The 21,794-nt window shown below is 44.3% G+C and overlaps 1 protein-coding gene across 1 annotated transcript in view; it reads left to right on the forward strand.

Annotated features, from left to right (window-relative positions):
• The window catches only part of LOC308676529 (AP-2 complex subunit alpha-1-like), a 173,334-nt gene that overhangs the window by 114,971 nt on the left and 36,569 nt on the right, over nt 1–21,794 (forward strand). The window lies entirely within an intron of this gene.

Genomic DNA, 21,794 nt, shown 5'->3' on the forward strand with positions numbered 1-21,794 from the left:
GAAAATACTGGCAATGAACTCAGTTTACAAAAATAGACATACAGGTGAAACTTAAAAAATTGGAATATCGTGCAAAAGTTCATTTATTTCAGTAATGCAACTTAAAAGGGGAAACTAATATATGAGATAGACTCATTACATGCAAAGCAAGATAGTTCAAGCCGTGATTTGTCATAATTGTGATGATTATGGTGTACAGCTCATGAAAACCCCAAATCCACAATCTCAGAAAATTAGAATATTACATGCAATCAATAAAACAAGGAGTGTACATAGAACAATATCGGACCTCTGAAAAGTATAAGCATGCATATGTACTCAGTACTTAGTTTGGGCCCCTTTTGCAGCAATTACTGCCTCAATGCGGCGTGGCATGGAAGCTATCAGCCTGTGGCACTGCTGAGGTGTTATGGAAGACCAGGATGCTTCAATAGCGGCCTTCAGCTCTTCTGTATTGTTCGGTCTCATGTCTCTCATCTTTCTCTTGGCAATGCCCCATAGATTCTCTATGGGGTTCAGGTCAGGCGAGTTTTTTTTTTAAAATTCCATTTATACCCCGCCCTTCTCCGAAGACTCAGGGCGGCTTACAAGCTTAGCAGTAGCCTTCATTCTATGTATATGCCTGCTTATTAGGGCTTTTGGGGCCCCCCAAGCGGCATTATTACAAAGTCAGCTTATTGCCCCCAACAATCTGGGTCCTCAATCTGAGTTTTGCTGGCCAATCAAGCACAGTAATCCCACGGTCACTGAACCAGGTTTTGGTGCTTTTGGCAGTGTGGGCAGGTGCCAAGTCCTGCTGGAAAATGAAGTCAGCATCCCCATAAAGCACGTCTGCGGAAGGAAGCATGAAGTGCTCCAAAACCTCCTGGTAGATGGCTGCGTTGACCCTGGACTTAATGAAGCACAGTGGACCAACACCAGCAGATGACATGGCTCCCCAAATCAACACAGACTGTGGAAACTTCACACTGGACTTCAAGCATCTTGCAGTGTGTGCCTCTCCATTCTTCCTCCAGACTCTGGGTCCTTCTTTTCCAAATGAGATGCAAAAGTTGCTCTCATTAGAAAAGAGGACTTTGGACCACTGAGCAACAGACCAGGTCTGTTTTTCTTTAGCCCAGGTAAGACGCTTCTGACGTTGTTTGTTGTTCAGGAGCGGCTTGACAAGAGGAATACGATATTTGAAGCCCATGTCCAGGATCCGTCTGTGTGTGGTGGCTCTTGATGCACTGACTCCAGCCTCAGTCCACTCCTTGTGAAAGTCCCCAACACTTTTGAATGGCCTTTTCCTGACAATCCTCTCCAGGCTGCGGTCATCCCTGCTGCTTGTGCACCTTTTTCTTCCACACTTTTCGCTTCCACATATCTTTCTATTAATGTGCTTTGAAACAGCACTTTGGGAACATCCAACTTCTTTTGCAATTACCTTTTGAGGCTTTCCCTCCTTATGGAGGGTGTCAATGATGGTTTTCTGCACAACTGTCAGGTCAGCCGTCTTCCCTATGATTGTGATTCCTACTGAACCAGACTGAGAGACCATTTAAAGGCTCAGGAACCCTTTGCAGGTGTTATGGCTTAATTAGCTGATTAGAGTGGGACACTTTGAGCCTCGAATATTGCACCTTTTCACAATATTCTAATTTTCTGAGATTGTGGATTTGGGGTTTTCATGAGCTGTAAGCCATAATCATCACAATTATGACAAATCATGGCTTGAACTATCTTGCTTTGCATGTAATGAGTCTATCTCATATATTAGTTTGCCCTTTTAAGTTGCATTACTGAAATAAATGAACTTTTGCACGATATTCTAATTTTTCGAGTTTCACCTGTAGATATGGAATTAAATCATACAGGTAGTCCTCAATGTATAACCACAATTGAGCTCAAAATTTATGTTGTTATGTGAGAAATTTGTTAAGTGAGTTTTGCCCCATTTTATGACTTTTCTTGCCACTTTTGTTAAGTGAATCAGTGCAGTTCTTAAATTAGCAACACGGTTGTTAAGTGAATCTGGTTTCACCATTGACTTTGCTTGTCAGAAGGTCACAAAAGGAGATCACATGACTCTGGGACACTGCAACCATCATAAATGTGAGTCATTTGTCAAGCATCTGAATGTAAATCACGTGACCATGGGGATGCTGCAATGCTCATAGTGTGAAAAATTGTCATAAGTCACTTTTTTCAGTGCCGTTGTAACTTCAAATGGTCACTAAATGAACTGTTGTAAGTCGAGGACTACCTGTATATGCATTTATTTCTCACTTGTTTATCATGTGTACATATTGCTGTTGTAATCTCCAGGGATTCCTAGAAGTTAACAATTATATATAACAAAAACTAAAATGTGCACAATAAATTGATAAACTAAAACAACCCAAATGACTTCCTATTAAATGGAGATAGTTTTCTCTAGTTCAGTGGTTCCCAAACTGTGTTCCATGGAACCCTAGGATTCCACAAAAGCATCATAGAGGTTCTGTGAAAAATCTCAAAAATCAAATTTAAAACAGATTTTAAAAAAAATTCACATGAGGCCAACAATTTGATTGCCAGTTGGTGTCCAAGCAGCAGACAAAGAAATGGATCGTGTCATTTGGTTCCTAGAACTCTAATCCAAAGTAGGGGGAGCACAGGCTATCTCGAAACACCCACTAACCAACAGAAGCTGTTTTATCACAGCCTGGTGTCTCAGACCTATGCAGCCTCTCCAGAGAAAGCACATGGAAGTTCTGAAAAATTTCATCACGTACACACTAGAGTGCTGTTGGCTTTTCTAGCAACATCCAAAAGGTTCTTTGTCTTATAAACACTAGTGTACCGCTACTCCCTTTGTTCGGTTCAGGGCAATCTCGCATTCGCTTCTGTACTGATACTTTCAATTACGATTTGTGCTTGTGGTTCAGTGGTGCTGTAATAGTGTAACTTACAGCCTGTAAGTTCTGATGCTATATAGACAACTTGTCAGGCCCTCATCACTTAACTCTGTTATTTTATTTAGAATGCTTTGGGTCTGCCATTCTGTTAGGAGGGGGGAGGCTGTTCGTTTACTATGAGTCTTGCTATTCTGGTGGGAGGGAGGGGATCTGCATTTCCTCCACTTTGTTCTTTACCCCTTTGATGCCTATGGGTGTGAAAGGAAGAAGAAATGTGCCATTGTTGTTGTTAGCTGCGAAGTCGTGTCCAACCCATCGCGACCCCATGGACAACGTTCCTCCAGGCTGTTCTGTACCAGCCTACTACCAGCCCTGCAGATAAGGCAGGTACAACCCCTTTACAAGAAGGCAAGAGGCTGGAACTAAGCCTGCCAAATTTATGGACACAAAAGCAAACAGAGCAAAAACAAGACACGAACCATGAAACAGGAGCTATTCAAACGGTTGCCTTCAGCAAACCAGCCCTCCCATGCATTCCCCTTTTAAACAGTTCAGGGCGTGGCTTCTCTCTGCCTCCTTCCGAGGTGCCCCATTGCCTTCCTCTGTTTACTGCTGATTGACTGCCTCCTGCGTTGGGCGTCCTTGAACAGGGCCAGCTGTGGGTCATCTTCATCCACGCTGTCAGGCTCACACAGCTGGGTCTCCACCAGGTGGGAGGGGCCTGGCTGGGGGCTCTGCGGAGCCTCAAAGCCATCATCAGCAAGTTCTTCAACACCCCCCTCCTCCCCCTCATCTGAGTCATCCGACCCAACTGCCGAACCCACAGGCTGACCCTGAATCACAACACTATCCCGCACCGCAGGGCCCTTCCCCCGGGTCTGCCGATCCGGATGCGGTCGAGATGGAAATTGTTCATGAAAAGCGGTCACCAACGCCGGGGCATGAACGGCAGTCGCGTCTTCCCAGGTGAAGTCCTCTGGTCCGTAGCCTTTCCATTCAATCAGGTACTGGAAACGACCTCGTCGGAGTGGATAGGCCGGTTGCTCGGGGACCAACAGAGACCGATGAAAGACTGGGTGCACGCGCAGGGAACGTGGCAGAGTTAAGCGATAGGCGACCGGATTGATGACAGCCTCGACTGGGAACGGTCCTAAATATCGGTGATCTAACTTTCTCACCGGCCGTGTTGACGGTAGGTTCCTGGTGGACAACCAGACCCGATCTCCCACCGATAGTGGAGGCGTATCCCGTCTTGACCGATCAGCAAACCTTTTGTAATCGGCCTTGGCCTTCTCTAACTGACGTCGCACCAATCGATGGATCGCCTGTAACTCTGCCATGAAGTCGTTCGCTGCCGGCTCCGGTGAGTCCACGGGAGAAAGGGGGAAAAACCGGGGGTGATATCCCACATTGGCCAAGAACGGTGTCATCTGTGTGGAGGTGTGCTGCGAATTGTTAAATGCAAACTCAGCTATGGCCAGATAGTCCACCCAATTGTTTTGCTGCAGATTGACGTAGCAGCGCAGATATTGTTCCAGGATACTGTTAGGCATATGGTGTTAGCCTACAATGTTGGGTTGGAAATATATTAACCACGATGTTATGTCTTTAAGATGCTAATTGGCCAATGGGTGTGTAAGTGTTCTCATGACCATAAGAGGGAGCTAGTAACGTAGCTTCTTTCTCTCTATGAATTCACTGCTCTCTACTGTTACTGTTTTTGCTCTGTTACCTGAACTGTGTATTGACCTCTGGACCGGTAAGAAGACTTTGTATTTGGATTGCTACTTGGACTGTTGCTACTGTGTATGACCTGGACTGTTTATTTTTGACTGTGCATTTTTATTCTTACACCACCTTCAAGTAAACTACTTTTTGCTTTTACAACTCAGTGTACTCTTGTGTGACTTTTACTGCTCTCCGTACCCTTCCTTGTCTGTGCAACTCTTTGGTAGCACAAGGAGACCTCTGCACAACAAATTCCTTAACACTGGTTATGGGCCCAGGCCTGTACTGAGAGTTAGTACACACAGTATTCCTAGCTGAGTTTGTGTTAGCTATTTTGGTGTAAAATGGCACAAGAACTGTTGTCAGGCATCTCCTGGATAACCCGTTTGGATGGGACAAACTATGTTTCCTGGTCCACGAAATGCTGCTTGCTTTTGCGCAAGGAAGGACTATGGACTGTAGTAAATAACCCACCTGATACTACTGCTTGGGATGCAAATAACGAAGAGGATGCAAAGAAGATAGACGACTTTAAACGAAACAATGAGAAAGCTCTTTGCATTATTGGACTAACACTGAATGACCAGCAGCTTGTCCATATTCGTGGTGAGGAGTCTGCTGCTAGGTGTTGGGACGTTTTGCGAAGGCTTTATGTTCGAGACAGTGTGGGTGCACATATACACCTTACACGTAAGCTGTTTAGGGCTCGTCTGCAAAAGAATGGAGATATGCTGACCCATTTAAACTACATGAAGGCAACTTTTCAAGAGCTTCATGAAAAGGAGCTGATTTTTTCAGAGTTGCATCAGGTCTACATTATTCTGTCATCTTTGGATGAGAGTTATGACAGGTATGTTTCTTCTCTGGAAGTCCTGACCAGAGAGGAACTGACATTGACTAACATTACTGGGAGACTGCTGGAAGAGTCCAGAAGGAGGCGTGACAGAGACCAGCTGAGAGAGACACAACCATGAGAGGAGCAGCCATTCACCACTGCTTACAACGTCAAGAAATGTTATTCTTGTGGGGCTAGAGGGCATATAGTTAAATTCTGTAGGAAGGGAAGAAAACAGAATGTGAATAGCAGTGGGAAGGCAAAGAAGGGCATTGGTTTAGCTGTTTCTGGTGAACCAACATCCAGAAATAATGAATTGTGGGTTGTTGATAGTGGGGCTTCACAATGCATTACTAAAGTGAAAAAGAGGTTTATTAATATGAAAAACAGCAACCAATATGTTTCACTGGCAAACGGTTGTAGGATGAAGGCCTCTGGTGAAGGTAATTCCTATTGTCCATGCATTGATGAAAAGTTACCTATGTTATTTATACCTAAACTAAGATTCAACCTGTTATCTGTAAGGGAATTGGTTAAAGTTGGGTTTGTGGTAACATTCAGAGGGGAGCAATGCACTATTGAGAGGAATGTAACCTGTGTAACTGCTAATTTGAAAAATTGTTTATTTGTTCTCACAAGTAACCAGGTTAGTACAGTAAAAGCTAACTCGATATGTGAGAATAAGAAGCCACATGATGAATGTATACATTTATTGCATAGGTGATTAGGGCATATAAACTTTAACTCACTACGTAAAACAGTTGAGTTAGTAAAAGGAATTAAACTGAAGACATGTAGTAAGTATTTGAATTGCAATGCCTGTAATCAGGAAAAGAGTAAGGCAACTCCTGAAAACAGGTTAAACAGCTTCAAAACAACTGTTCCTTTGGAAGTTGTATTTGCAGATTTAATTGGACCCATGAAACCAAGTTTAGGAGGATCCTGTTATATTTTAAGTATACTGGACCATTACTCTCGATATGGTTTTTGTTATCTGCTTAAGTCAAAGGCAGACACTTTCCAACAATTTTCAAACTGGCTGAAGTTTGTTGAGAGAAAAACAAAGAGAAAGGTTCAGTGCATAATTACTGATAATGGCACTGAATTTACAAACAAGCGCTTTGTTGATATGCTAGAATCAACTGGCATTGAGCATAAACGTTCAGCCCCTTATAGGCCTCAACATAATGCATTTGTTGAGAGACGTGGGCAAACGTTACAAGCCATGATGAGAACCATGTTAAAAGATTCTGGCTTAACAGATAGACTGTGGGGGGAGGCAGCAAAATGTGCAAACCATGTTCTGAATATAGTTGTTAATACTTCTACCGGTAAAATACCATATACAATATGGCATGGTAGAAAACCAAACCTTGATTATCTGCACACCTTTGGTACCCCAGCTTGGGTCCACATTCCTGCACAACTCAGGAGTAAAGGCCAACATAGGGCTAGGCAATTATACTTCATAGGTTATGAAGCTAATCACAGATCCTATCGTTTCTGGGAACAAGGCACAACTAATGTATATAATAGTGCAACTGCCAAATTCGTTGAGCACGTTTGTTGGGATAGATAAGAGCAAGGAACTGTTAATACTGATCCTCTAGTGCAGGGGTCAGCAACCTGAAACAGTGAAAGAGCCACTCGGAACCGGTTCCCTCACAAAAGGAAAAACTGGGAGCCGCAAAAAATGTGTGCGCATGTGTGTACATGCGCGCATGTGCAGAACAGGGTTTGAAGAGTGGAGCCAAGGTGAGATATGCACCTACCCTGCATATTTGAACTGATTGGTTAAACTTGTTTAGTCCCACTTTTTTTTTGGACTTCACATGGCAGAGGACTGGGAGCCGCAGGAGATGGCTGAAAGCCGCGGGTTGCAGACCTGTGCTCTAGTGTTTGAGGACTCCCATGATAACGTAACTAGTAATGATAATACATCTCCTGTAAATATAAAAGATGAAGAGGAGATAGGGGAGATTAAAGATGAATCAGAGGAAGGAAAGGAGTCAGAAATTCAAAGCCCTGTAATTCCTTGGCGTTCAACGCACATCAGACGTCCACCTGATCGCTATGAAGCTAGTATAATATGTCAAGTTAGTTCAGTACCTTCTAACTATGATGAGATCAGGATGTATCCTGAAAAGGAACAGGCATCATGGAAAGCTGCAATGAACAGGGAGTTGAAGTCTTTGCAGGATCTTAAGGTCTATGAGAAAGCAAAATTGCCACCTGGTGAGCAAGCTATAGGTTGCAAATGGATATATAAAATAAAGAAGGGTGTAGATGGAACTGTAACCCATAAGGCACGTTTGGTTGCACAAGGTTTTGCCCAAACTACTGAGGATTATGACGAGGTGTTTGCACCCAGTCTGAGGGCAACTACTTTAAGAGCAGCTTTAGTATGGGCGGCTAAAAACCAATATATGGTTAACCATGTAGATGTTGAAACTGCATATTTACATGCTCCATTGCAACATACTATTTATTTAAGAATACCACCAAGATTGACCAATGATAGAGACCATGATTGTTGGGAATTAAAGAAAAGCCTCTATGGATTGAAACAATCAGGCTATGAGTGGAATACATGTATAGTTAATGAGTTAAGTGCAATAGGTTTTGTAGCCAGTAATGCTGATCCTTGTTTGTTTAGAAGAGAACACAACAGAGCATTATCTTTTCTCTTATTATTCACAGATGATATTGCAATAATAACAAAAACTGAGTTAGAAGCACGAACCATCATTTCAAGATTGCAAAATAAATTCACAATTAGGAATCTTGGAGAAATAAGCCACTATTTGGGGTTAGATATTGTGAAAACGAATAGGGGTTTTAAGGTGTTGCAAGCCAGTAAAATATCTCAGTTATTAAAGAGATACAATATGGAAATGTGTAAACCAGCAAAAACTCCGATGGCTATGGATTTGAAGGACACTAATGTTGAGAGTCCTGTATTTGATAAGACTATGTACCAATTTTTGATAGGAAGTCTTATGTATCTGAGTAATTGGACTAGACCTGATATTTCTTACTGTGTAAACTAGGTACAACAATGAACCAACTGTTAGACACTGGCAATCAGCTAAAATGATATTAAGGTATTTGAAGCAGACTATTCACTACTCGTTATATTTAGAGCCAAATCGTGAGTTAATCCTCACTGCATATGCAGATGCGAGTTTTACCTCTGATACAAGCACTCGTAATTCTACTTCAGGGTTGGCTATAATGTTGGGTGATTCTTTGATTGGATGGAAGTCCATTAGACAAAAACACATAAGCTTATCTACAATGGAGGCTGAATTTTCATGTCTATCAGTGTTATGTACAGAACTGCTAGTGTACAAACAATTATTGTTAGATATGGGTTTAAATGTAAATGATCCATTCATTGTATATGAGGACAATCAAGCTGCGATAAAGATGGCTAATAATGCTGCAGTAAGAACAAGATCCAAACATACTGATCTTCGTTATTTAAATGTCAGACAATGTGTCAAAGATAAATTAATACAGCTAAAGTATTGTTCATCTGATGTAAATATTGCAGATCATTTTACGAAGGTACAAAGTGCTGTGAAACACAATGCTAATTGTGAAAGAATGTGGATAAGATTGTAAGGGTTATATATTATTCTACCCAAAGGGGAGAATGTTAGGCATATGGTGTTAGCCTACAATGTTGGGTTGGAAATATATTAACCATGATGTTATGTCTTTAAGATGCTAATTGGCCAATGGGTGTGTAAGTGTTCTCATGACCATAAGAGGGAGCTAGTAACGTAGCTTCTTTCTCTCTATGAATTCACTGCTCTCTACTGTTACTGTTTTTGCTCTGTTACCTGAACTGTGTATTGACCTCTGGACCGGTAAGAAGACTTTGTATTTGGATTGCTTCTTGGACTGTTGCTACTGTGTATGACCTGGACTGTTTATTTTTGACTGTGCATTTTTATTCTTACACCACCTTCAAGTAAACTACTTTTTGCTTTTACAACTCAGTGTACTCTTTTTTTTTATTGAAAAGTTTTACCATACATTTTTAAATACAACCCCCCCTCCCCCTCCCCTCTCCCCACCCCCCCAACCCTCCCCTCCCCCCTCCCCGACTTCCCAGAGCAAAATACAGGGTATAAAAATACAAACAAACATAATCTAAAATATGCAAAAACTATAAAATATTAAGTTCTATCGCACTTTAACTCTTAATAAAATGACTACAAGCTAGTTATACATTATATCCGCTACTTATTCAAATGCTAAATGAAACTTTTTAGTCCCATATTTATTCTGGATATAATCCATCCATCTTCTCCACTCCACAATGTATCTCTGTTGCTATTGGTCTTTCAAATACGCTGAGATCTTTGCCATTTCCACCAAGTTGGAAACTTTTAAAGTCCATTCTTCTATAGTCGGCAGTTCTTCCTTCTTCCAATATTGTGCTACTAAAAGTCTCGCTGCCGTAATTAAATTCAACATCAAATTAGTGTCCACAACGGTAGTATCTGTGATAATACCCAATAAAAACAGTTGCAGACAAAACTTTATCCTTTTCTTGAATATTTTTTGCATATTCCACCAAATTTTAATCCAAAAAGCTTTAACCCTTTTACAAGTCCACCATATATGAAAATACGTTGCATCCTCACAACCACACCTCCAACAGTTGGGCTGGCAGTTCGGATACATACTTGCTAGTTTTTTAGGATCTAAGTGCCACCTATAAAACATTTTGTAAAAGTTCTCTCTTAAGTTTTGGGCCTGTGTAAATTTTACATTTGTCACCCAGATCTGTTCCCAAGTATCCCTTGTTATAACTTCTTGAAAATTCTGAGCCCACTTTATCATACAATCTTTAACAAGTTCCGTCTCTGAATCAATTTCTATCAATGCAAGATATATCCTTTTTATATGTGCTTGACCTTGATCTCTGATTTGCTTTACCAAGTTTTCATCAATCATTGAAAAACCAGTTTTCTGGTCCTCTTTCCACCTAGCCTGTAATTGCCCATACTGAAACCAGGTTTGTACAATCTTTTCTTCTTTTAAAATGTTATATGACTTTAATTGCCATACATTCCTCTCAAAACTTAAAATTTCCTTATATGTAGTCACATCATGTTTAAATCCAACATTTATATTTTCTATTGCGTGTTTAGGTATTGCCCAAATAGGTATCCCAACTTGTGTCTGTACTTTTTCCAAACTCGCAACAGAGCATACCTTAAAATATGTATCTTAAACACATTATCCACCTTCTTATCATACAATAAATATGCATGCCATCCAAATAACAAATCATGACCCTCAAGATTTAATAATCTCGCTTGTGTTATATTAAACCAATCACTTATCGCTGACAAAGCAGCAGCTTCATAATATAATTTGAAATTAGGCATTTTAAGACCACCTCTTTCACGCCTATCTTGCATTATCTTAAGTTTAACTCGTGGCTTTTTCCCTGCCCAGACAAATTTATTAATTCCTTTTTGCCATTCCTCCAAATTTAAATCCTTTTTAAGTATAGGTATCATTTGAAATAAAAATAAAAATTTTGGCAAAACATTCATTTTCACTGCTGCAATTCTTCCCAATAATGTTAATTGTAATTTTTTCCAACTATCTAATTCTTTTTGTACTTTTCCCCATAACTTTTCATAATTATTTTTATATAACTTCACATTTGAGGGTGACAAATATATCCCCAAATATTTAACCCTTTTAACTATTTCAAATCCCGTTAGCTCTTCTAAAACAGCCTTTTGTGATACTGTCATGTTTTTAGACAACATTTTAGTTTTTTGTATATTGACCTTAAATTCAACTCAGTGTACTCTTGTGTGACTTTTACTGCTCTCAGTACCCTTCCTTGTCTGTGCAACTCTTTGGTAGCACAAAGAGACCTCTGCACAACAAATTCCTTAACAGTGAGTCCACGGGAGAAAGGGGGAAAAACCGGGGGTGATATCCCACATTGGCCAAGAACAGTGTCATCTGTGTGGAGGTGTGCTGCGAATTGTTAAATGCAAACCGGTCAGCAAACCTTTTGTAATCGGCCTTGGCCTTCTCTAACTGACGTCGCACCAATCGATGGATCGCCTGTAACTCTGCCATGAAGTCGTTCGCTGCCGGCTCCGGTGAGTCCACAGGAGAAAGGGGGAAAAACCGGGGGTGATATCCCACATTGGCCAAGAACGGTGTCATCTGTGTGGAGGTGTGCTGCGAATTGTTAAATGCAAACTCAGCTATGGCCAGATAGTCCACCCAATTGTTTTGCTGCAGATTGACGTAGCAGCGCAGACATTGTTCCAGGATACCGATGACCTTCTCGGTTCCCCCGTCAGTTTGAGGATGATGAGCGGACGAGAGGCAAATCTTGATATCCAACGCATGCATCAACTCCTGCCAGAAGCGGGCTGTAAACTGGGCCCCACTATCAGAGACAACTCTATCAGGGAGGCCGTGCAGCCGAAACACCTGCTGAATGAATATACGACTAGTGGCGCGGGCTGACGGTAAGCCGCGACAGGGGATGAAGTGCGCCATCTTGGTCAGCATGTCCACCACCACATACACTGTCGTAAAACCAGAGGATGGGGATAAATCCGTCAAGAAGTCCATGGACACAGCCCCCCAGGGTCTTTTGGGTGTCGGCAAGGGCTGCAGTAATCCAGGCGGGGCCCCTGTCGCTGACTTGGCCTGTCTGCATGGGATGCAGGAGGTGACATAGGACTGGACGTCGTGTCGGACTCGGGGCCACCAGAAGGTACGGGAGACCAGGTTCAGGGTCTTGAACAGGCCAAAATGCCCCGCCGCCGGAAATCGATGGACACCCGGTAGAACTGGCACTTCTCCAACTTGGCAAACAGCCGATGTTCTCGGAGTCGCTGCAGGACCTGATGGAGATGCTGATGGTGCACCTCACGCGACGGGGAGTAGATCAGGATGTCATCCAAGTAGATCACGACAAACTGATCCAACAAATCCCGGAAAATGTCATTCATGAAATGCTGAAACACAGCGGGGGCGTTAGTCAGGCCAAACGGCATCACCGTGTACTCAAAATGTCCATAGCGAGTACCAAACGCCGTCTTCCACTCATCACCCGGCCGAACCCTGACGAGGTTGTAAGCTCCACGCAGGTCCAGTTTCGTGAAGATCTTAGCCTCCCGGAGTCGGTCCAAGAGTTCGGGGATGAGGGGCAGCGGGTTTACGATTGCGCACCGTGATGGCGTTGAGTTTCCTATAATCACAGCAAAGCCGCAATTCGCCCGACTTCTTTTTGACTAAGAGCACGGGTGCAGACACTGGCGAGGATGAAACCTCGAGCCAAATTCTTCTCCAGAATGTCCCGCAATGCAGCCAACTCGGGGTCCGACATGGAGTACAAAGGCCCCACTGGGAGAGGCGCATCAGGGACTAAATCAATGGGGCAGTCATAGGGCCTGTGCGGGGGTAATTGATCCGCCTCTGTCTCGCTGAACACATCAGCAAAGTCGGACAGTTCGGGAGGCAAGGAAACCCCTGGGGAACCCTCCACCTGGCCGGCACAGATATGGCGGGAGTGGTCCACACACTGCAAGCTTGGAAAGGTGACCAAGTTCTGTGACCAATAGATCTGTGGGTCATGCGCCCGGAGCCACGCCAGTCCCAAGACCACGGGGAAATGCAGATCTGAGGTGATATAGAACTGGATGGCCTCCACATGGGAACTGATGGCCATACATAATGGTTGCGTGGCGGCCGTAATTGGCCCAGACAGGAGCACTTGACCATCGATAGTCTCCACTAACATGGGCGGTTCCACCGGGCACTGGGGAACAGCCCATTTGGTCACAAATGCTGAGTCCATAAAATTTGTGCTGGCCCCAGAGTCAATTAAGGCATGGACTGGAATCCCCTCTGGCTTGCCAGGAAAGATCAGACGTGCCTCCAATATCAGATGCCGTGGAGGTCCACAGGCAGCATCGGAAAGACATCGCTCAGTGTTGTTGTTGGACGCCCGATCTATCACACCGTCTAGATCGGGCTCGGGGCGTTTCCCGACAGAAAAGTAGGGGACTTTCTCGGGGCAGACTCGGTCACTGATGCCCGCTGTCGCTTCTTTGGGCAAAAAGCAGCCAAATGCCCAGGGTCCCCGCAGTAAAAACACAACCCCCCACAGGGGCTGCAGGGGTATGTGGGGTGGCACGGCGACTCCTTCGCTGCTGCAACCGAGCATCGATCCGCAGGCAGAGATGGATCAGCCCATTAAGGTCTGAGGGAATATCCACACGGGCCAGCTCATCCAACATCTCCGACAATCCATCCTGGAAGGCATCCACAAGCGCAGCCTCATTCCAGGCGGAATCCTGGCTAAGCAGCCGAAAATCACTGATATAGCCCTGTAGGGGGCGTTGACCCTGCCTCAGAGCTTTCAGGCGTCGAGTAGCAGTCTGTGTCTTTATAGGGTCCTCATACATCAGACGCATATGATCACAAAACCCCACAAAGTTGTCCAACAATGGACTAGGTTGAGCCAGCAGAGGCGTGCCCCAACGAGCTGCATCACCCGAAAGAAGGCTTAACACAAACCCCACCTTATCCCGGTCAGTGGGGAAATCAGCTGCTCTCACGCTGATAAAGAGCTGGCATTGTCCCAGGAAAGCAGGAAACAGTTTGGATTGCCAGTAAATTTATCCGGCATCGCAACTTGGCATTTTCTCCTGGGTGGGGGTGATGGTGGGGGTGCAGCATGGACCTGACCTTGCAATTGAGCCACCTGAGCTGCCAACAAAGTGAGTTGCTGGGCGAGCTGGGCATTCTCAGCACGTAGCTGCTCCATAATAATAGTAAGGGGTGGGAGGCTGAAGGCAAACTGTTCTGTACCAGCCTACTACCGGCCCTGCAGATAAGGCAGGTACAACCCCTTTAAAAGAAGGTAAGAGGCTGGAACTAAGCCTGCCAAATTTATGGACACAAAACAAACAGAGCAAAAACAAGACACGAACCATGAAACAGGAGCTATTCAAACGGTTGCCTTCAGCAAACCAGCCCTCCCATGCATTCCCCTTTTAAACAGTTCAGGGCGTGGCTTCTCTCTGCCTCCTTCCGAGGTGCCCCATTGCCTTCCTCTGTTTACTGATGATTGACTGCCTCCTGCGTCGGGCGTCCTTGAACAGGGCCAGCTGTGGGTCATCTTCATCCACGCTGTCAGGCTCACACAGCTGGGTCTGCGTCATAACCAGGTGGGAGGGGCCTGGCTGAGGGCTCTCATCAGCAAGCTCTCCAACACCCTCAGCAAGCTCTCCAACACCCCCCTCCTCCTCCTCTGAATCGTCCGACCCAACTGCCGAACCCACAGGCTGACCCTGAATCACAACACAGGCCTTCCTGTCCTCTAGCATCTTCTGGAGTCCATTTAAGCTCACGTCTACTGCTTCAGTGACTCCATTTAGCCACCTCATTTTCTGTCGTCCCCTTCTTCTATTGCCCTCAATCTTTTCCAGCATTAGGCTCTTCTCCAGTGAGTCCTTCCTTCTCATTAGGCGGCCAAAGTATTTGAGTTTCAACTTCAGGATCTCGTCTTCTAAAGAGCAGTCAGGGTTGATCTCCTCTAGGACTGACCAGTTTGATCGCCTTGCAGTCCAAGGGACTCGCAGGAGTCTTCTCCAGCACCAGAGTTCAAAGGCCTCAATTCTTTGGCACTCAGCCTTTCTTATGGTCCAGCTTTCACTGCCATACATTGCAACTGGGAAGACCATAGCCTTGACTATACGCACGTTTGTTGACAGGGTGATGTCTCTGCTTTTTAGTGTGCTGTCTAGATTTGCCATGGCTTTCCTCCCCAGGAGCAAGCGTCTTTTAATTTCTTGGCTACAGTCCCCATCTGAAGTGATCTTGGAGCCCAGGAAAATAAAATCTGTCACTACCTCCATTTCTTCCCCATCTTTTTGCCAGGAATTGAGAGGGCTGGATTCCATGATCTTGGTTTTCTTAATGTTAAGTTTCGAGCCAACTTTTGCACTCTCCTTCTTCACCCACAACAAGAGGCTCTTTAGTTCCTCTTCACTTTCTGCCATTAGAGTGGTATCATCTGCATATCTTAGGTTGTTGATATTTCTCCCGGCAATCTTAATTCCAACTTTTGATTCATCTAGCCCTGCCTTTCTCATGATGTGCTCTGCATATAAGTTAAACAGGCAGGGCAACAGTATACAGCCTTGCCGGACTCCTTTCCCAATTTTGAACCAATCAGTGGTTCCGTGTCCAGTTCTCACTGTTGCTTCTTGACCCACATATAGGTTTCTCAAGAGACAAACAAGATGGTCTTGTACTCCCATTTCTTTAAGAACTTGCCACAGTTTGTTGTGATCCACACAATCAAAGGCTTTAGCATAGTCAATGAAGCAGAAGTAGATGTTTTTCTGGAACTCCCTAGCTTTCTCCATGATCTACTGCTAAGCTTGTAAGCCGCCCTGAGTCTTCGGAGAAGGGCGGGATATAAATGGAATTAAAATAATAAATAAATAAATAAATAAATCTAGCATATGTTGGCAATTTGATCTCTTGTTCCTCTGCCTCTTCGAAATCCTGCCTGTACTTCTGGTAGTTCTCAATCCACATACTGCTGGAGTCTAGCTTCTAGGATTTTAAGGATAACTTTACTAGCATGTGAAATGAGTGCAATGCTGCAATAGTTTGAACATTCTTTGGCACTGCCTTTCTTTGGAATTGGAATGTAAACTGATCTTTTCCAATCCTGTGGCCACTGTTGAGTTTTCCAAATTTGCTGGCAAATTGAGTGTAGCACTTTTACTGCATCGTCTTTTAAGATTTTGAATAGCTCAGCTGGAATAGTGTCACCTCCACTAGCTTTGTTGTTGCTCAGCTTTCCTAAGGCACACTTCACTTCACATTCTAGGATGTCTGGCTCGAGGTCAGTGACCACCTCATCGTGGTTATCAGGTACGTTAAGGTCGCTCTTGTATAGTTCTTCTGTGTAATTTCGTCACCTCTTCTTAATCTCTTCTGCCTCTGTTCTGTCCCTGCCATTTTAGTCCTTTATCATGCCCATTTTTGCATGAAACGTTCCCTTCATCTCTCCAACTTTCTTGAAGAGATCTCTGGTCTTCCCTATTCTATTGTTTTCTTCTATTGCTTTGCACTGTTCATTTAAGAAGGCATTCTTATCTCTTCTAGCTATTCTCTGGAATTCTGCATTCAATTGAGTGTATCTTTCCTTTTCTCCCTTGCCTTTTGCTTCCTTCCTTTCCTCAACTATTTGCAAAGCTTCCTCAGACAGCCATTTTGCTTTCTTGAATTTCTTTTTCTTTGGGATGGTTTTGGTTGCTACCTGTTGTACAATGTTGCGAACCTCTGTCCATATTTCTTCAGGCACTCTGTCTATCAGATCTAATTCCTTAAATCTATTTGTCACCTCTACTGTATATTGAACAGGGATATAATTTAATTCATACCTGAGTGGCCTAGTGCTTTTCCCTACTTTCTTCAGTTTAAGCCTAAACTTTGCAACAAGAAGCTCATGGTCTGAGCCACAGTCAGCTCCTGGTCTTGTTTTTACTGACTGTATAGAGCTTCTCCATCTTTGGCTGCAGAGCACATAGTCAGTCTGATTTCTGTGTTGACCGTCTGGTGATGTCCATGTGTAGAGCCGTCTCTTGGGTTGTTGGAAAAGAGTGTTTGCTATGACCATCGTATTCTCTTGACAAAATTCTGTCAGCCTGTGCCCTGCTTCATTTTGTACTCCAAGGCCAAACTTGCCTGTTATTCCGGTTATCTTTTGGCTTCCTACTTTAGCATTACAATCCCCCATGATGATAAGGAGATCATTTTTTGGTGTTAGTTCTATAAGGTGCTGTAGGGCTTCATAGAACCAGTCAATTTCATCCTCTTCAGCACTGGTGGTTGGGATATAGACTTGGACTACTGTGATATTGAATGGTTTGCCTTGGATTCGCACTGAGATCATTCTGTCATTTTGGGGATTGTATCCCAGTATTGCTTTTCCTACTCTTTTATTGACTATGAAGGCTACTCCATTTCTTCTGAGGGATTCTTGCCCACAGTAGTATACCTGATGGTCATCTGAATTAAATTCACCCATTCCTGTCCATTTTAGTTCGCTGATTCCTAAGATGTCGATATTCAGTCTTGTCATCTCTTGTTTGACCACGTCCAGCTTGCCTTGATTCATTACATTCCAGCTTCCTATGTAGAAAAAATCTTTACAGCATCGGACTTTCCTTTCACCACCAGATACATCCACAGCTGAGCGTCCTTTCGGCTTTGGCCCAGTCGCTTCATTCTTTCTGGCACTACTAGTACTAGCCCTCTGCTCTTCCCCAGTAGCATATTGGACACCTTCCGACCTGAGGGGTTCATCTACCAGTGTCATATCGTATTGCCTTTTGGTACTGTCCATAGGGTTTTCATGGCAAAGATACTGGAGTGGGTTGCCATTTCCTTCTCCAGTGGATCACGTTTTGTCTGAACTCTTTGCTATGACCTGTCCATCTTCGGTGGCCCTGCACGGCATAGCTCATAGCTTCACTGAATTACGCAAGCCCCTTCACCACGACAAGGCAGTAATCCATGAAGGGGAAATGTGCCATAGGCCATCTGTCTTATCTCCACTCTCCTCCGATTGGAGTTGGATGCGAAGAAATGAAACCTGGAGGACTGTGCCTGGGAACTGCACTTATCATCTTGGCTCTCATAAGAACTTCACACCTCAGGAGTGGCTGAAATCAAACTGGACATTTGGCTGTTGGGGTGGGGGTTTGAATGGGATGCTTTAATGTAACGTTTCACGTGGGAAAACGCTAGATCTCGCTTTGGTCTCTTGCTATCACTGTCTCTCAATAAAAGTTCCTTTTGAAACAATGCCTGTTTCAAGAGTTCTACTTTCTTGGGAGGATTAGTTGAGGCAGGATCTTACATTAAGCGAGATCTGCAAAAAGGTCAACCTGGACAGGCAACTGCCCTACCGTGGGGACCACACACACCATGTCCCTCCATGGCAGCGAACAAGACTAGTGTCATGGTTCCAACAGACAGAGACGAATAAAGCAGAACTCCAAGGCTTGAAAATTCCTCAACATGTTTATTAGTTACAAAGTATCAGCACGGTCAAAAGTGAAACCAAGTTTGAATAGACAAGTAACAGTTGCCCAATTACAAAGTTTAATGTCCCACCCACAAAACTATGTAATCAACTACATTCCCCAATATACTCATTTGGCGGGCTTTTTTATGCAACGCCCCTCCCTCCGTTCTATGTGGCAACCTACAATGAGAAGAAAAAATGGCTGCAGCCATGCTTTTTGCAGAGTTGACAGTTGGCCCCTCTTAAAAGGAAAGAGTCTCCTGTAGGGGAAACAAAAAGCATATTAGGTATTTCCTCAAGGCTTGTGAGGATGTTTGTCGTAATTTTTTTTATTAACCTTTCTGCTTTCACACTGAACTTTCCACTGAACGAGGTATTGCAACTTCCTCTTGTACAACCTGGAATCAAGAATTTGTTTTATTTCATAATGTGCTTCTCCCTCTTCCACTATTGGACCCGGCGACTTCTTTGGAATAGCTCTTAAAGAGGATTCAGACACAGGTTTCAACAGACTACAATGGAACACAGGGTGGACTTTCCCCCAAAGCTGTGGAAGCTTTAACTCCATGGTAACAGGATTTATGATTTTGGTGATAGGAAAAGGACCCAGAAACTTTGGCCGCAATTTTTTGCTGGGTAACCTCATTCTCAAATACTTAGTTGAAAGATAAACCTTTTCCCCAACATAAAATGGTCTTTGAGGGGAGTGTTTCTTATCAGCCTGCTCCTTGTAAACCTTAGCAGCTTGGGTTAAGGCTTTTTTGACATTTGCCCAAACACTTTGGAAGGAGGTCACCCACTGATCCAGAGTTTGAGAGGCAGCTTGCTCCTGGGGGTACTCAGGCATAGGCACAAAATCCCTCCTGGTAGCTATCTTAAATGGTATAAGACCAGCGCTACTGTGCACAGTATTATTATAAGCTACTTCAGCGAAAGGCAGAAGATTGGCCCAATTAGTCTGTGTTCTGTCCCCTCCCAATAAGTAGCCTTAAAGAGGCTCAAAAATCCAACAGCAGCAAACGCAGGCTAAACAAACGGAAGCTGGTCCTTTAAACTTTCCCAAGGGTTAAATCATATATCAATTTTATGATTACCGGGCGATGTTCCAAGGTCTTTGGCAGACGGCCAGCTTGCTCCTGGGGGTACTCAGGCAGCTTGCTCCTGGGGGTACTCAGGCATAGGCACAAAATCCCTCCTGGTAGCTATCTTAAATGGTATAAGACCAGCGCTACTGTGCACAGTATTATTATAAGCTACTTCAGCGAAAGGCAGAAGATTGGCCCAATTAGTCTGTGTTCTGTCCCCTCCCAATAAGTAGCCTTAAAGAGGCTCAAAAATCCAACAGCAGCAAACGCAGGCTAAACAAACGGAAGCTGGTCCTTTAAACTTTCCCAAGGGTTAAATCATATATCAATTTTATGATTACCGGGCGATGTTCCAAGGTCTTTGGCAGACGGCCAGCTTGCTCCTGGGGGTACTCAGGCAGCTTGCTCCTGGGGGTACTCAGGCATAGGCACAAAATCCCTCCTGGTAGCTATCTTAAATGGTATAAGACCAGCGCTACTGTGCACAGTATTATTATAAGCTACTTCAGCGAAAGGCAGAAGATTGGCCCAATTAGTCTGTGTTCTGTCCCCTCCCAATAAGTAGCCTTAAAGAGGCTCAAAAATCCAACAGCAGCAAACGCAGGCTAAACAAACGGAAGCTGGTCCTTTAAACTTTCCCAAGGGTTAAATCATATATCAATTTTATGATTACCGGGCGATGTTCCAAGGTCTTTGGCAGACGGCCAGCTTGCTCCTGGGGGTACTCAGGCAGCTTGCTCCTGGGGGTACTCAGGCATAGGCACAAAATCCCTCCTGGTAGCTATCTTAAATGGTATAAGACCAGCGCTACTGTGCACAGTATTATTATAAGCTACTTCAGCGAAAGGCAGAAGATTGGCCCAATTAGTCTGTGTTCTGTCCCCTCCCAATAAGTAGCCTTAAAGAGGCTCAAAAATCCAACAGCAGCAAATGCAGGCTAAACAAACGGAAGCTGGTCCTTTAAACTTTCCCAAGGGTTAAATCATATATCAATTTTATGATTACCGGGCGATGTTCCAAGGTCTTTGGCAGACGGCCAGCAGCTTCAAAGCCCAGATGCAGAGAGGCAGACACTTTACAAATCTCAAGAGCAGTTTTTGATTACACGGTACTCAAAATGCCAACAAATTGTTCACCACGCCTTTCCTGTGCAGCCACACCCCTTTTATACTCTGTAGGGTGTGGCGCTACGTCTCCCGGCCACACCTCTTGGGACGTTGCAATAGTTGCTGCTGCTGCTGGCGACGTATCCTACGTCTTTCTCTTGCATCCAATAGGGCACAGGTCTGCAACCCGCGGCTCTAGAGCCGCATGCGGCTCTTTCAGCCATCTCCTGCGGCTCCCAGTCCTCTGCCATGTGCAGTCCAAAAAAAAAGTGGGACTAAAAAAGTTCAACCAATCAATTCAAATATGCAGGGTAGGTGCATATCTCGCCTTGGCTCCACTCTTCAGTCAAACCCTGTTCTGCACATGTGCGCATGTACGCGCATGTGCACACATTTTTTGCAGCTCCCAGTTTTTCCTTTTGTGAGGGAACCGGTTCCGAGTGGCTCTTTCACTGTTTCAGGTTGCTGACCCCTGCAATAGGGGCTTCCCCTCGCTGCTGCCGGCCTCTGCTTGCTGTTCTGTTTCCTCCTCTGTTTGGCTGGGGTCCATAGGCACGTCAGCCACAGTCAATTCTTGCTGACTCACCAGGGGAGTCGGCCCCTCTGGCACGTTGCTGGTGTCAGCTTCCTCCTCTTCCATATCATCCTCCGAGTCATCCTCCGAGTCAGCATGCGAAGATAAAGCACCCTCCGGGCCGGGGTCACAACAGTCTGCTGGTAATTAACATAGCATCTGAGGTACTGCTCCACCATTGAGTTTGCACGTTCAGTCGCCCCATTAGTACTCAGATGAAAAGCCGATAAAAGCCCGAGTGGATCCAGTAAGCTTAATGAACTCCCTCCAAAACTTCGCAGTAAATTGAACCCCCCCCCCGTCTGAAATAATCCACTTAGGAGCTCTGTGGAGCCGATAGATGTGCTTCAAAAACATCTTGGTCAGTTTCTGAGCAGAGGGGAGCCCTGAACAAGTGATGAAATGAGCTTGTTTGGAAAATAGATCAATCACAGTCCATATTACAGCATTTCCCTTGCTCTCAAGCAGGT

The sequence above is a fragment of the Vipera berus genome (assembly GCF_964194415.1).
Source record: "Vipera berus genome assembly, chromosome: W".
In the NCBI taxonomy this organism is placed as follows: domain Eukaryota; kingdom Metazoa; phylum Chordata; class Lepidosauria; order Squamata; family Viperidae; genus Vipera; species Vipera berus.